Source organism: Aquarana catesbeiana, linkage group LG02, assembly GCF_042186555.1.
Source record: "Aquarana catesbeiana isolate 2022-GZ linkage group LG02, ASM4218655v1, whole genome shotgun sequence".
In the NCBI taxonomy this organism is placed as follows: domain Eukaryota; kingdom Metazoa; phylum Chordata; class Amphibia; order Anura; family Ranidae; genus Aquarana; species Aquarana catesbeiana.
In genome coordinates, this window is record NC_133325.1 from 503,747,411 (window position 1) to 503,762,204 (window position 14,794).

The following is a 14,794-nucleotide window of genomic DNA, read 5'->3' on the forward strand; positions in this document are numbered from 1 at the left end:
TCAATGGGCAGGAACGGTGAAGGAGTGGTGTATACACCGCTCCTTCACCGCTCCGAAGATGCTGCTAGGAGGACTTTTTTTCCGGTCCTGCCCACGGGCTTTCACACTGGAGACACAGCAGCGGCTGTTTCGGGTCGGTTTGCAAGTGCTATTTTTAGCGCAATAGAGGCTGCAAACCGCCCCAGTGTGAAAGGGGTCTAACAGCGTGAGGAGAAAACAAAGCCGATCACCGGCTTCTGCTGAAGGGACATCGGTCCCAAAGAGGAAGAGGCTCATCCGTGCCAACCAGTACCATCTGCCAGTGCCACCTGCCAGTGCCCACAGTGCCATCAATAAGTGCCCACCAGTGAATATCAGTGAAACCTATCGATGCCCAAAAGTGCCACCTATCAATGCCCACCAGTGGTGCCAATCAGTGCCATCTAGCAGTGCTGCCTATCAGTGTCACCTACCAGTGCCCATTGCTGCCACCCATTAGTGCCACCCATCGGTGCCCATCAGTGCCACCCATCAGTGCCAGCTATCAGTGCTCTTCAGTGCCAGAGAAAAATTACCTGTTTGCAAAATCTTATCACAAAATATAAAACCGTTTTGTTTGTTTTTTTTCAAAATTTTCGCTTTAACGAAAAATAAAAAACCCAGAGGTGATCAAATACCACCAAAAGAAAGCTCTATTTGTGGGGAAAAAGTGCTAACAATTTCATTTGGGTACAGTGTTACATGACCACGCAATTGTCGTTCAAAGATTGAGAGCGCTGAAAGCTGAAAATTGGTCTGGGCAGGAAGGGGGTTTAAGTGGCAAGTAAACAAGTGGTTAATAAGTAAAAATTATTCATTGCATTATTTTAAAAGCATCTTTACTTTACAGCAATATTTTACAGGTGCCTAAAGTTTTTCCGCAGCCCAACAATTTTTTATTTTTTTTTTATAACTAGACCTTTTATAACTAGAACAAGAAAGTCACTTCATTTCTACTTTAATAAATGAAATATTGCAATTGAATGTTATTGGCTGCAAAGTAACATTCTGAATTTAATTTGTGTTTTGTGTATTGTGTTTAAATAGCTCTAAATATAAGGTAAGGGGCACCCACAGCAGAACTCCGGAAATCTCCTATTGCCTTTCACGCGCATGCAACAGGGCCGTTTGCGTTCTACGCTGTCCACGGCAGCCCTAACCTCCAAGTACCGTGCCTGCGCCCAGGGCTCCAGTGATGCCATCCAAACACGCCGGCGGGCCAGGCATGGATTCTTTGCCTGCTTAGTACAACTTAGGCTCTAATGGTTGGCTCCCAACTCCAGATTTCTCCATCCAGGACACAGTGATCCATCAGTGCCCTAGTCAGCCTCCAGTCAGCACGGTAACGTTACTATCAATGTTCAATGGATTACACATTGTTTTAACTTTTATTTGTGAATGAATCATTAATTAGTACATCAGATGGGTCATTAATATTACTGTTAAACATTGATCACCTTAGCCCCTGAGCGCTGTCAGCTCTTCTTGTTGTATTTAAGTGTAGTGTGTCTAAATGTGCTAGTAAATCTAAGGCCGCGTACACACGGGCGGACTTTTCAACTGGACTGGTCCTACGAACTTTCCGGCGGACTTTCGACGGACTTTTGACGGACTTCCGACTGACTTTTTAACGAACGGGCTTGCCTACACACGATCGCACCAAAGTCCGACGGATTCGTATGTGATGACGTACACCGGACTAAAATAAGGAAGTTGATAGCTAGTGTGGGTTTTTGTCCGTCGGACTAGCATACAGACGAGCGGATTTCTGGGTCCAGTGGAGTTACGACGTAAAGATTTGAAGCATGTTCCAAATCTAAAGTCCGTCAGGTTTTCGACTGGAAAAGTCCGCTGAAGGTCCGATGAAGCCCACACACGATCGGATTGTCCGCCGGACTTGGTCTGTCAGACCAGTCCGATAGAAAAGTCCGCTCGTGTGTAACACTTCCCTGCCCCCAGACTGACAAGACTGCTGTCCAAGGTGTCTCTGTTGACCCTCTCATCTAGAATGTAGGCATGTAACTATACAGATCACTTAGTGAAAATAGAGGGAAATGCCTAAAATAGAAAATGAATGCAGCCATCACATCCAATGATTGGTAAGCTGCAATATTTTATATTTTGGTTATGGGTCAGAACCACGTTTGCCCCTAAAATGTGTGGGGGTAAATATTGTTGCCAAAAGTTGCTATTTGTTTTTTAACCAATTGCCGCCCACCCGCTTGCAATGTACTGTGGGCAATTGGCGGCTGTAGGCAAATCAACGTACCCATATGCCGCTGCCTACTTCTGGGTTTAGGGCATGCACATGCACACTCCCACCCCCACCCAGCTCCCGATGTCAGCAAGTCTGTCAACAAGTCCTGTCTAATGATTCATGGGCAATGCAATTACAGCCCACAGCTCTTGTATTGGTAAATAACAGAGAGTTCTGTAGGAAGGGAACAACCTGTCGGTTCTGATCCCTGCAAAGCAGGGATGAGCAATTTAGAGATCATTAGTGAAAAGCAGCACACTTTACACACATTAAAATAGTTAGGAATACTTTTAACCCCTTAAATGTCCTAGATGTCGGTGTATAGTATTATCACTGATGACCGCCCACATTACTTTGACGTTAAATACCGTTGTTATGGCAGCAGTTACTGTAGCTGCCATAACCTTGGTATTATTTTGTACTGTGGGTGATTCAGCGTCTGATTAATGTGGTCCCACTTTTAGAGGCGGTGGGAGAGGTGCCCCCATCTTGCCGTTTCCTGGTCATCTCCGAGCTTACTGGAGCTAACGGTAAGCCTGGAGTCGATCGGATCCCTCTGTTGCCTGGGCAGGATAGCCCCCCACTCGGCTCTATGCCCTTTGAGGACTGGAGGGACATCTGACGTCACTTCTGCCTCTTGGGCTTAAAGGGCTGATTTTTTTTTTCGTTAAAGTTATTTTTAAAGTGTAATTTTTTATTTCCTTTTTGTTATTAAGGGCAAATGAGAGATCTGGAGTCTTTTTTACCCCAGATGTCTCAATAGGGAGGACCTGTCATGCTTGTAGTATTTCTATTACAAGGGATGTTTACTTTCCTTGTAATAGGAATAAAAATGATAAAAAATAATAATAAAGGGACAGTGTAAAAAAATAACATAAAATGTAAAATAAATCAAAAAAAAAAATCAAAGTGTCCCGTACCTCCATGCTCACGTGCAGAAGCGTGAAACTGTGTTCAAACCACACATGTGAGGTATCGCCACGATTGTTAGAGCAAGAGCAATAAATCTAGTAGTACACATAACTCTAAACAGATAACATGTAAACAAATTTAAAGCATAGCCTATGGAAATTTTTCAGTAGCGTAGTTTGTTGCCATTGCACGAGCGTGCTCAATTTTTAAGCATGACATGTTAGGTATCTATTTACTCGGCATAACATCATCTTTCACATTCTATAAACAAATTGGGCTAACTTTAGTGTTTTGTTATTTTTTTTATTCATTAATGTGTATTTTTTTTCAACAAAAATTTCGCTTGAAAGACCGCTGCGCAATTACAATGTGACCTAAAATATTGCAATGATCTGCATTTCTAGAACCTCTGCTAAAAAAAATATATATAATGTTTGGGGTTTCTAAGTAATTTTCTAACAAATAATACTAATTTAAACTTGCAAACAAATAGTTCCAGAAAAGACCTGGTCAGCAAGTAGTTAATGTCAGTGGCAGTTGGTGTCAGTTCCCTCCAGCATCAGTTAGTGTCAGATTGACTGCTGCAGTATGGCAGTCCTGTTAAAAGTTGCTGATCACGGCCATTACTAGTTTAAAAAAAAAAAATCCAGTATATATACCATAGTTTGTAGGTGCTAAATCTTTCATGCAAACCAAACAAAAAACACTTATTGGGATTTTTTTAAATCAAAAAACATGTAGCAGAATACATTTTGACCAAAATTTATAAAAAAACATTTTAATTGTTATATATGTTTTATGGCAGAAGTAAAAAATATTGTTTTTTAATTTTACATTTCCACCATTTTTCGTTTATATCGCAAAAAAATAATTAAAAACCCAGTGGTGGTCAAAACCCACAAAAGAAAGCTCTATTTATGTGAAAAAAATTATATAGATTTTGTGTAGGTACAGTGTTGCATGACCGTGCAATTATCAGCTAAAGTAGCACAATAGCAAAAAAAATGGCCTGGTCATGAAGGGGGTAAAATCTTCCGGAGATCAAGTGGTTAAATGCAATAAGACATAGGGGACAAATAACACTGAACATAATAATAATAATACTGATGAGTAACACTGATGAATAATAGTCTTAAAGTGGTTGTAAACCCTGTACTACCACTTTTATCCATAGGTAAGCCTATAATAAGGCTTACCTGTAGGTACCGTGAATATCTCCTGAATTTGCACCGTTTAGGAGATATTCCCTGTATCCGCTCCTGCTGTTTCTTCAGTAGCTGTGCCGTGACCAGCGGCTCCCGCAAGCATGCCAATCACAGCGATGGAGCCTGCGAACCCGGAGACATGTCGCCGGGCACAGTGGTGCACGAGGATTGCTGCGACAGCTTCCATCTAAGGTGAGTATTTCATAATAAGCTAGAATGCAATGCATAATAGCTCATTATGCCTTTGTCCGGCAGGTTGTTGTTTTTTTTTTTGAGGGAGAGAGAGTTTACAACCACTTTAACCACCTCCCACCCAGCCAGTGTACATATACGGCCGGGTGGGAGCTTCCTCCTTCTGAGTGGACGTTCAGGAGCGGCAGTGGCGCAATCCCGATGCGCTCGTGTCACCCGGACGCAGTTCATCTCCAATCGGCAAGAGGGCTCTGTGTTTGGCCCTCCTGATCACATGACGGCTGTGTCCAATCAGAGCTGTCATGTGATGTAAATAGAGAGCTGGTTGCTAGGCGATTGGCTCTCCTCACACAGAAGTTGTCAGTGAGGAGAGCAGATCGTTGCAGACAGTGATCAGTGAGTATGAGCTGTTTTTTTACAGCTTTTTACACACTGATCACTGGCACAGTGTCCCCACACATGTAAACACACAATGTTCCCACACAGTAAAAATACCTGTCCCCACATATGTAACACTAAAATCATATGTCCCAATGATCATCTGCACACAAAGGTCTGTGATCATCTGCGCACATCTGTACATGATCATCTGAGTACATATGTCCGTGATCACACAAACCAATTATTATACAGTTAACGGGATTTTTTTATCAAAGACATGTAGCAGAATACAGTTTGGATTAAATTTATGACAAAATTAGATTTTATTGGATCTTTTTTTAAAACAGAAAGTAGAACATTTTTTTTTAACATTTCCGCTCTTTTTTTCGCTTATATCGCAAAAAATAAAAAAAATTAATTTGTGAATAAATACCACCAAAAGAAAGCTCTATTTGTGTGAACAAAATGATACAAATTTCATTTGGGTACAGTGTTGCATGACCGCGCAATTCTTATTGAAATTGCAAGAGCTGAAAGCTGAAAATTGGCCTGGGAAGGAAAGGGGTGAAAGTGCCCAGTATTGAAGTGGTTAATACTGATCAGATTATGGGGAGACAACTGATATTACATTTAGTGAGTCAAATCTAGGACTAGACTGGAGTGAAAGCACAAACAACCAAGGAATCTTGCAAGTATAAAAATGTTTGTCTTCATCATACATTTTCAGTGTTAGCACTATTCATTTTATAGTCATCATTTTGTATACCCTTATATTGCAAATTTGTATAGGTAAATGCAATGACAATTCTGGAGGCAGGACTAGAGCCATGGAAGTAATAGGCTGCTTTATCGGGGATACTTCTTGTAGCTCTCATTTCTATTAAAGAGGTAACCATGTAAGGTTTGACAATCGCTGTTAACACGTCTTAAATACAGAAAAGTTGAGCCATTACCTATAGGTTTTAATCATAACTTTAGCTATCATTTTTCCATTTAAAGATATGAAAAGATTGACTGCTAAGGCCAATTCTATTATTTTTCTTTGCTATTTTGTTCTTCAATGTCTCTTTGAATGTCAACAACATGCTATAGTTCACATATACATTCACATCAATTTTTTGACATTGGAAATTTCTCAAAATGTGCTAAGGATATTGAAGAACTTGTGAAGAAATACAGGTGTTATAAAAAGGGTTCTTTAAGCACAAGTCACAATGCAAGGTGGCCTTGAACAACAAATGGATGTTGACAATGATCATTTTTTTTTCTAGGTTCTGTTTCCTACTTGTGCGTTATTAACTCTTGTAGTTCCAGACTACATTACGTCATTAATTTATAGCTTATTTTTTGACATATGGACAGACACCTATGATGTCAACCCTATCACCAACAAGCACTGTAACATAGGAACACAAAATATAGAACTTATGATAGCTGAAACTCAGCAGGATTATACAGTGTAGACTGGTACTTAGCCTTTGCGTGCATCTTTTTTTCCCAATAAAGTTAACCTTTATGTTTTACTACTAGCAATATCGAATAGCAACACACATAGCTTTATGATGTGTCTGGAAATGCAAGTCCTTCAGTCTGCTGACATTTATATTACTGGCCAGGCCTGTATAACCAGTGTTATGGATGCAAGAACAAAAAAAAAAAAAAAAATGAATGAAGCTGCAGATATGGCAGGCTGGGAAGTAACACGCACAGAACATTCCCCTGCAGCAAACTTACACTGAAATGAAGAGGATGCAACACATTTCACACAGTACATTTTGCTAAAGATTATCTTGGTGGTTGGCAGATGTGACAGAAAAAAGGTCATGTCCTGTTTATGGTATGTAAAGAATATATAAGTTTGGGGATCCTTACCTAGAGATCTGTAGATAGGATGCTCTGATCAGATGTTCAGTTCAAGCTGAGTCTATCAGAATAGACCCTTGTACTCTGTTAGAAAGAATCAGAGATTAGAGGGGAGGAGAGCTGTTATTCTCTCCGCTGTATGGTTACTAAGCAGCATGCACAGAGGAGGATGGAATGAGCCATATAACATACACTACCACAACCGGAGAGTTGCTTTATGTGTCTTTATTTGTATTCAAGACAGCTATCGACTAAAAAAAAAAAAATGCCAAAGCTTGTAGTGCAATTGTGTATGAATGGATAAACCTATATTCCTTAGCAGCTTATGTGTACTGCTGTCCGTAGCAGATCCTAATGTATGTTTTGATAGTGTTATTCTATATATTCTGGCATTTATGGTGTGTGCATATGTTAAATCAGTGCACATTTTCTCTATAAGACTATAATTGTGCTTCTATAGCAAATAAAGACAGTGAATGATTAAACCAAACCAATAATATTAGCAACATTCTCTCTCACATGAAATTGAGCAGATGCATAATAATCGAATAAAAAAAGGAGCGAACAAACATTTTGATGAGATTAGATATCATTTATAAACACTGATATTTATGATATTTATACAGATACTCATTGTTTAACAACTTACCTGTTTAGCGACCACTCAAACTTACGACCAGGTCTCCCCACCCTAACGACCCGCTATATACATCATTGTATTGTACAGTATACTGTAGTACAGAATTTTTATTTGTGTTCTGTATTTATGCAAATTAAAACAACATTATTGAGCTGGAGTTTTGTGTTTAGACCTTTTTTTTACAATACAGCACAGTACAGTAGTTAAGAATGCTTAAAATATTGATTACTTGTGGCTCCTCATTTAATGACCAATTTGTTTAATGACCTGGTCGTTAAGTGAGGAGAGCCTGTATGTGCTGTATACGTGAAAGTAGGAGTGGGTGTAGGGGTGAAGTAGGGGTGAAGGAATTAAATTGCATGTAGGGCAAATTTATGAATGTTATACATGTTATACTTACCTGCTCTGTTGCAGTGGATTTGCACAGAACATCCCAGATCCTCCTCTTCTCGGGTCCCTCTTCGGCTCTCCTGGCCTCTCCCGAGTCACAGCTCCCTGTGTTCATTCAGACATGGAGCCCCAAACTGGCCCTGCCCCCTCTCTCCCCTGATTAGCTAGCTGACTTTGATTAACAGCATGCATAGAATGCATTAAGATAAAAGAAACCTTCTGCCTTTACAACCCCTTTAAGCATTAGTTTGTTGAAGCACATTAGAGGGGCATACTTTAGGCGGAAGGATGCAGTGTGTTCTATCCATCTTTTATCCTGTTTGATTCTGGTAAAGTCATTGGTGTTTCTCATTGTTTGGAACTGAGTGTACATGGAGCAGGAGTGGGCTTCTGAGCTTTAGCACCTGACCCAGCCACGGAGTAATAGAATGAGAGGGGAGGCAGAAGGTTTTTTACTCTTATGCATTAAGGTAAAAAACCTTCTGTGTACAGCTCCCCCCCCACTCCCCCCAAGTCCCCCTTACCTAAGACCAATGTGGATCAAGTACTGAGCACAAGTGCTGCTCTCTCTCTCTCTCCTCCCTGGCTCAGAGGTAACAGCGGGAGCTATTGGCTCCTGCTGCTGTCAATCACAGCCAGTGAGAAGGGAGCAGGAAGTGGGGTCATGCCGCGCTGTGTGTGTCAATGGACACACCAAACACAGGGAAGAACAAAAAGTCTGAAATTTGCTTCACTCCTCGATATCTTTATTGTAGTATCAAAATCCCATCACAGGCATAGCAGGAACAATATATTGTTCCTGCTATGCCTGTGATGGGATTTTGACACTACAATAAAGATATTGAGGAGTGCAGAAAATTCCGGACTTTTGTTCTTTTATGGTCTAATGCCCATACACACGATCAGAAATTCCGCCAGCAAAAGTCGGATGTGAGTTTTTGGTCAGAAATTCCGACCATTTGTATGCTCCATCAGACTTTTGCTGGCAGAATTCCAGCCAGCAAAAGATTGAGAGCAGGTTCTCTATTTTTCGGTCGGAAAAAGTTCCTATCCAAAAATGGGTTTGTCTGTATGCAATTCGGACACGCAAAAAATCACGCATGCTCGGAAACAATTTGAAGCATGCTCGGTAGCATTGAACTTCATTTTCTCTGATCATCGTAGTGTTGTACGTCACCGCGCTCTTGACGAAGCTCTTCGAAGAGCTTTTGTGTGACCATGTGTATTCAAGGCAAGCTTGAGCGGAATTCCGTCAGAAAAACCATTCTAGTTTTTTTCTGACGGAATATCTGATCGTGTGTATGGGGAATTACAGATAAGCTGTGCGATATTGTTGTTACATAGTATTGAGTGAGTGAGCCGCTGTGTGTCAATTTAAAAAAAGATATATATTTTTCCATTTACAATTACTTTAATAGATATAATGCCTTTTATCACTATTTTAGACACTGCACATCATACCTTTCTATTAAATACAAGATCTCATATCTGATAATAAAATTAGGATTTGCACTACACTTACTGTGTTATACATAAAAATGTTAATAAGTGTATTTAAAGAAATGTGTCATATAGTACCCATGGTAAAAAAATGTAATAGTGCAACCAGTGGCATTGCTAGGGGGTGGCTTTTGGGGCTATAGCCCCGAATCTGGGGCCCATAGCCCCAAGTCTCTACAGGGGTCCCCAAGGGGAGGGGAGGCTCTCTGGGGACCCTGATGTAAGTGGGGGGCTCTCTGGGGACCCTGATGTAAGGGTGGGCTCTCTGGGGACCTTGATGTAAGTGTGGGTCTCTCTAGGGATATACACACACACACACATATTTTACCATATATACATATGTATGCCTGCCCAAGCGTTTCTTTACTACGCTGCTATGGGCTTTAACCCCAGATCTTTTGTAGACCTAGCAACGCCTCTGAGTGCAACACACTAAATCGTAATTGAAAAATATAACCATCCCTGTGCTTTTACTACCGAAATCATTTATGAGAAAGAACAGTTATGATGTACCAGTCCCAATACATTACATTGTTACTTTTTATCAACTGAAGCAGACACAGTGACACAGTTTTTTTTTACTGGATACAGTTATTTTTATTTTGTTTTTATTGGAGTGAGCTGGACTACTATATTTTTTTACAATATCTCATATCTGTTACAGGTCCTGCGTCATGTTTGACTATTACATAGAGTGTGTTATACCTCTCTGTATCTCTGTGACACATGGTACCTCATACATCTTCATTACATTTGATGCCTCATAATGGTCTGTATACATAATGCCTCCTGCTTCTCTATTACATGGATACTGCCTACCTCTAGATTTCATGCAGTGCTTTAGACCTCAGTGCTTGATAGTTCTGTATTATATACACCACTAGGGATGAGCCGAACACCCCCCGGTTCCAGAACATGCTAACGGTCCGAAAGTTTGCGCAAACATCAAAAGTGTGAATTTTAAAGGCTAATATGCAAGTTATTGTCCTAAAAAGGGTCTGGGGACCCGTGTCCTGACCAAGGGGACATGTAACAATGCAAAAGAAAGTTTTAAAAACGCCCGTTTTTTCGGGAGCAGTGATTTTAATGATGCTTAAAAGTGAAAAAATACAAGTGAAATATTCCTTTAAATATCGTACCTGGGGGGGTGTCTATAGTATGCCTGTAAAGTGGTGTGTGTTTCCCGTGTTTAGAACAGCCCCTGCACAAAATTACATTTCTAAATGAATAAAAGTCATTTAAAACTGCTTGCGGCTGTAATGTAATGTCAGGTCCTAGCAATATGGATGAAAATTATTGAGAAAAATGTCATGGGTAACCCCCCAGCCCATTACCAGACCCTTTGGGTCTTGTATGGATAATAAGGGTAACCCCGCACCCAAATAAAAAAAAAGAAAAGGCGTGGGGCCCCAGGCCCTATATACTATGAACAGCAGTATACAGGCGGTCCCTGGGTTACAAACAAGATAGGGACTGTAGGTTTGTTCTTCAGTTGAATCTGTTTGTAATTTGGAACAGGTACATTTTTAAAGTATAGCTCCAGGCAAAAAATCTATTTTTAAGCTTTTTGGATAACATAAGGAAGGGTTATTATCACCCCTGTAACATTTGTTTTGCTGTCTGTGCCCCTGTTCAGAAGATTTCACCTCACTTTCTGTCCCAATGACAATTGGATTTTGAAAATGTGGGGTTTTTAGGGAAACAAGGATTGGTGATAAAGCATCAATGGAGACACCTTTTTCCCATATTAACTCTTACAGGAGAGAATTTCCCTTCCTAGGGGTAAATTTCCTCTCACTTCCTGTTGTCTCCCTCCATTTGTAAGTAGGAGTCGTTTATAAGTCGGATGTTTGAAAGTAGGGGACCCCCTGTATATACTATACGGCCTGCCCTATATACTCTGCAGAAATTTTGGCCTTAGGTGTTGGTTGTACCAGAACACTGTAAGCCCTCACAGTTACTCTTGGTGGGCACTGGAACGGGCCCTGCTGTGAAATATTATATCAAGAATTGTAATTACATGCCCCTGTTGAACAGGGGCAGAAAAATTGGGCCTTTGGTGGTGGTGGTGCCACAACACTGTAAGCCCTCACAGTTACTCTTGGTGGGCGCTGGAACGGGCCCTGCTGTGAAATATTATATCAAGAATTGTAATTACATGCCCTTGTTGAACAGGGTTAGAAAAATTGGCCCTTTGGTGGTGTGGTGGTGTTGCCACAACACTGTAAGCCCTCAAAGTTACTCTTGGTGGGTGCAGGAACGGGCCCTGCTGTGAAATATTAGATCAAAAATTGTAATTACACGCCCCTGTTAAACAGGGGCAGAAAAATAGGGTCTTAGGTAGTGGTGGTGGTGACACAACACTGTAAAGCCTCACAGATACTCTTGTTGAGTGCAGGAACGGGCCCTGCTGCGAAATATTACAGCAAAAATTGTAATTACATGCCCCTGTTAAACAGGGGCAGAAAAATTGGGCTTTAGGCACTGGTGCTGGTGCCACAACACTGCAACCCCTCACAGATACTCTAGCTGAGCACAGGAACATGCCCTACTGCAAAATAGTACAGCAAAAATTGTAATTACACGCCCCTATTAACCACTTGCTTACAGGGCACTTAAACCCCCCTCCTATCCAGACCAATTTTCAGCTTTCAGCGCTGACGCACTTTGAATGACAATTGCGTGGTCATACAATGCTGTACCCAAATTAAATTTTTATCATTTTTTCACCACAAATAGAGCTTTCTTTTGGTGGTATTTGATCACCTCTGCAGTTTTTACTTTTTGTTAAAAAAATGTAAAAAACTGAATTTAAAAAAAAAAAAAAAAATTAATTTTTGTTATAAAAAATTTAAAACAGGTAATTTTTCTCCTTCATTGATGTACGCTGATGAGGCGGCAGTGATGGGCACTGATCAGTTACACTGATAGGCAGCACTGCTAGGTGGCACTGATTGGCACTACTGGTGGGCATTGATAGGTGGCACTTGTGGGCATTGATAGGTGGCACTTGTGGGCATTGATAGGTGACACTTGTGGGCACTGATAGGTGGCACTGTGGGCACTGTTAGGTGGCACTGTTAGGTGGCACTGTGGGCAGTGTTAGGTGGCACTATTAGGTGACACTGATGAGGCAGATGTGCCTCTTCCACTTCGGGACCGATGTCCCTCACATCTGAGCCAGTGATCGGCTTTTTTTTCTACTCCCGCTGTCAGCGGAGTAGAAAAAAAAAGATTACCGATCTTTTGTTTACATCATTTGATCAGCTGTCATTGGCTGACAGCTGATCACATGGTAAGGGGCTGGGACCGGCCCCTTCCTTAGATCGGTGATCACCCGAGTCTCAGTGACCCGGCGATCACAGCGTGCTCGGCGCGCGCCCTGTACAGAGCGCGCAGAGCGCGCGCAGGTCCGTGCTGTGGCCGTCATTCGCCCATAGCGCGGATGCCAAGTGGTTAAACAGGGGCAGAAAAATTGGGCTTTAGGCACTGGTGGTGGTGCCCAGAACCAAAATGTTCTTATAAACTATCAACATAAACATTGAGGAGGAATATGATAGTCACTCAGCATAACAGGATAGTCACTCAGCATCAGCATAGGCAGTCTTCAAGGGATCTCACATTCATAACAAATTAATTGGTTACATCAGCATCAGATGCTTGGTAGCTGGTGATCCAAGACTGATTCATTTTTATGAAGGTGAGCCGATCAACCGAGTCTGTTGACAGGCGCACTCTGTGATCGGGTACAAAGCCTCCAGCAGCACTGAATGTGTGTTCAGATAGAACGCTGGATGCAGGACAGGCCAGTAGCTCAATTGCATACTGTGCAAGCTCTGGCCAGTGATCCATCCTCAAGACCCAGTAACCCAGTGGATTTTTGGTTAGAAAGGTTTCCAAGTCTGATCTTGGTATTCCTGCACCATGTAAATCAGACGCTGGCGATGGTTGCTGGAACCGATCAGACCTTGGGACTGTGGACTAAAAAATTGTCTGAACGCATCGGTCAGACGGCCACCTTCTCCACCGCTCCTTCTGTGACTGACCGAAGCCACACATTGTCCAGGAGGACCAGGAAATTGTAACCTCCCAGACTCTGGAAATGCATTGCACAAACCTTTCTGCAAGGCCTCCCAAAGATGTTTCATCCTGTGCTCCCTCTGCAAAGGCTGGATAAGTTCCGTAACCTTACCCTTGTAACTTGGATCAAGAAGGGTTGCCAGCCAGTACTGATCCCTCTCCTTGATACTACAAATCCGAGGGTCCTTTTGCAGGCTTTGCAGGATCAGGGAGGCCATGCAGCATAGGTTTGCTGAGGCATTCGGTCCGGAGTCCTCTGGGTCTCTAAGGATGATATGATCCGCAGCCACCTCCTCCCAGCCACGTACAAGTCCATGGGTTTCTGGGGACTGAAAACGATCCCTTGAAGCCTGCTGCTGATGCTGAGTGCCAGGTTCCACCTCCATGCTGACACAATCCTCCTCCTCCTCTTCCTGTGTGATAGGCGGGCCGGCATGAATACTGTCTGGATAAAGGAGCCTTGAGAGGTAAGGAAGTCCTCTTCTTCCTCCCTCTGTTCTGCCTCAAGTGCCCTGTCCATTATTCCACGCAGCGTGTGCTCCAACAGGAAGACAAGAGGGACTGATGCATGCACTGTCACTGCTCACCATCCTCATGGCCTCCTCAAATGGTGACAGGACAGTGCAGGCATCCTTGATCATTAGCCACTGGCGTGGCGAAAAAAGCCAAGCTCCCCTGACCCTGTCCTGGTGCCATACTCGCACAGGTACACATTGATGGCCCTCTGCTGCATGTGCAGCCACTGCAACATTGCCAACATTGAGTTCCACCCGGTGGGCATGTCACAGATGAGGCGGTTCTTGGGCAGGTTGCATTCCTTTTGAAGGTCAGCCAGCCGAGCACTGGCATTATATGACCGTCGGAAATGCCCACAGACTTTCCTGGCCTGCCTCAGGAGATCCTGTAAGCCCGGGTACCTGCACAAGAACCACTGCACCACCAAATTAAGGACGTGAGCCACACAGGGAACATGGATGAAGTGTCCCTGTCGGAGGCGGAGAGGAGGTTGGTGCCATTGTTGCAAACCACCATTCCTGGCTGAAGCTGGCGTGGCGTCAAGCACCTCTGAACCTGCCCCTGCAGAGCTGCCAGAATCTCTGCCCCAGTGTGGCTCCTGTCCCCTAAGCAGACCAACTCAAACACCGCATGGCATCTTTTTGCCTAAGTGCTTGCGTAGCCCCTAGAACACCTATGGAGCACCACTGGTTCCGAGGACAAATCTGCACAGGAAGAGGCCATGGAGGAAGAGGAGGGGGTGGAGGAGAGAGGTGTGGCAGAATCACCACTACCAGCATTTTGGAGGCGTGGTGGCGGAGCAAGCTCCAACATTACTGCACTCTGTCCTGCATCCTTCCC

At 42.7% G+C, this 14,794-nt stretch overlaps 1 protein-coding gene across 1 annotated transcript in view; it reads right to left on the reverse strand.

The window, feature by feature from the left end:
- The window catches only part of CAMK1G (calcium/calmodulin dependent protein kinase IG), a 109,643-nt gene extending 102,670 nt beyond the window's left edge, over positions 1-6,973 (reverse strand). Inside the window, exon 1 of the mRNA XM_073615766.1 lies at positions 6,838-6,973. The gene's annotated coding sequence lies outside the window, so the exon portion shown is untranslated. The remainder of the gene's footprint in view (positions 1-6,837) is intronic.
- Between the last annotated feature and the right edge of the window lie 7,821 nt (positions 6,974-14,794).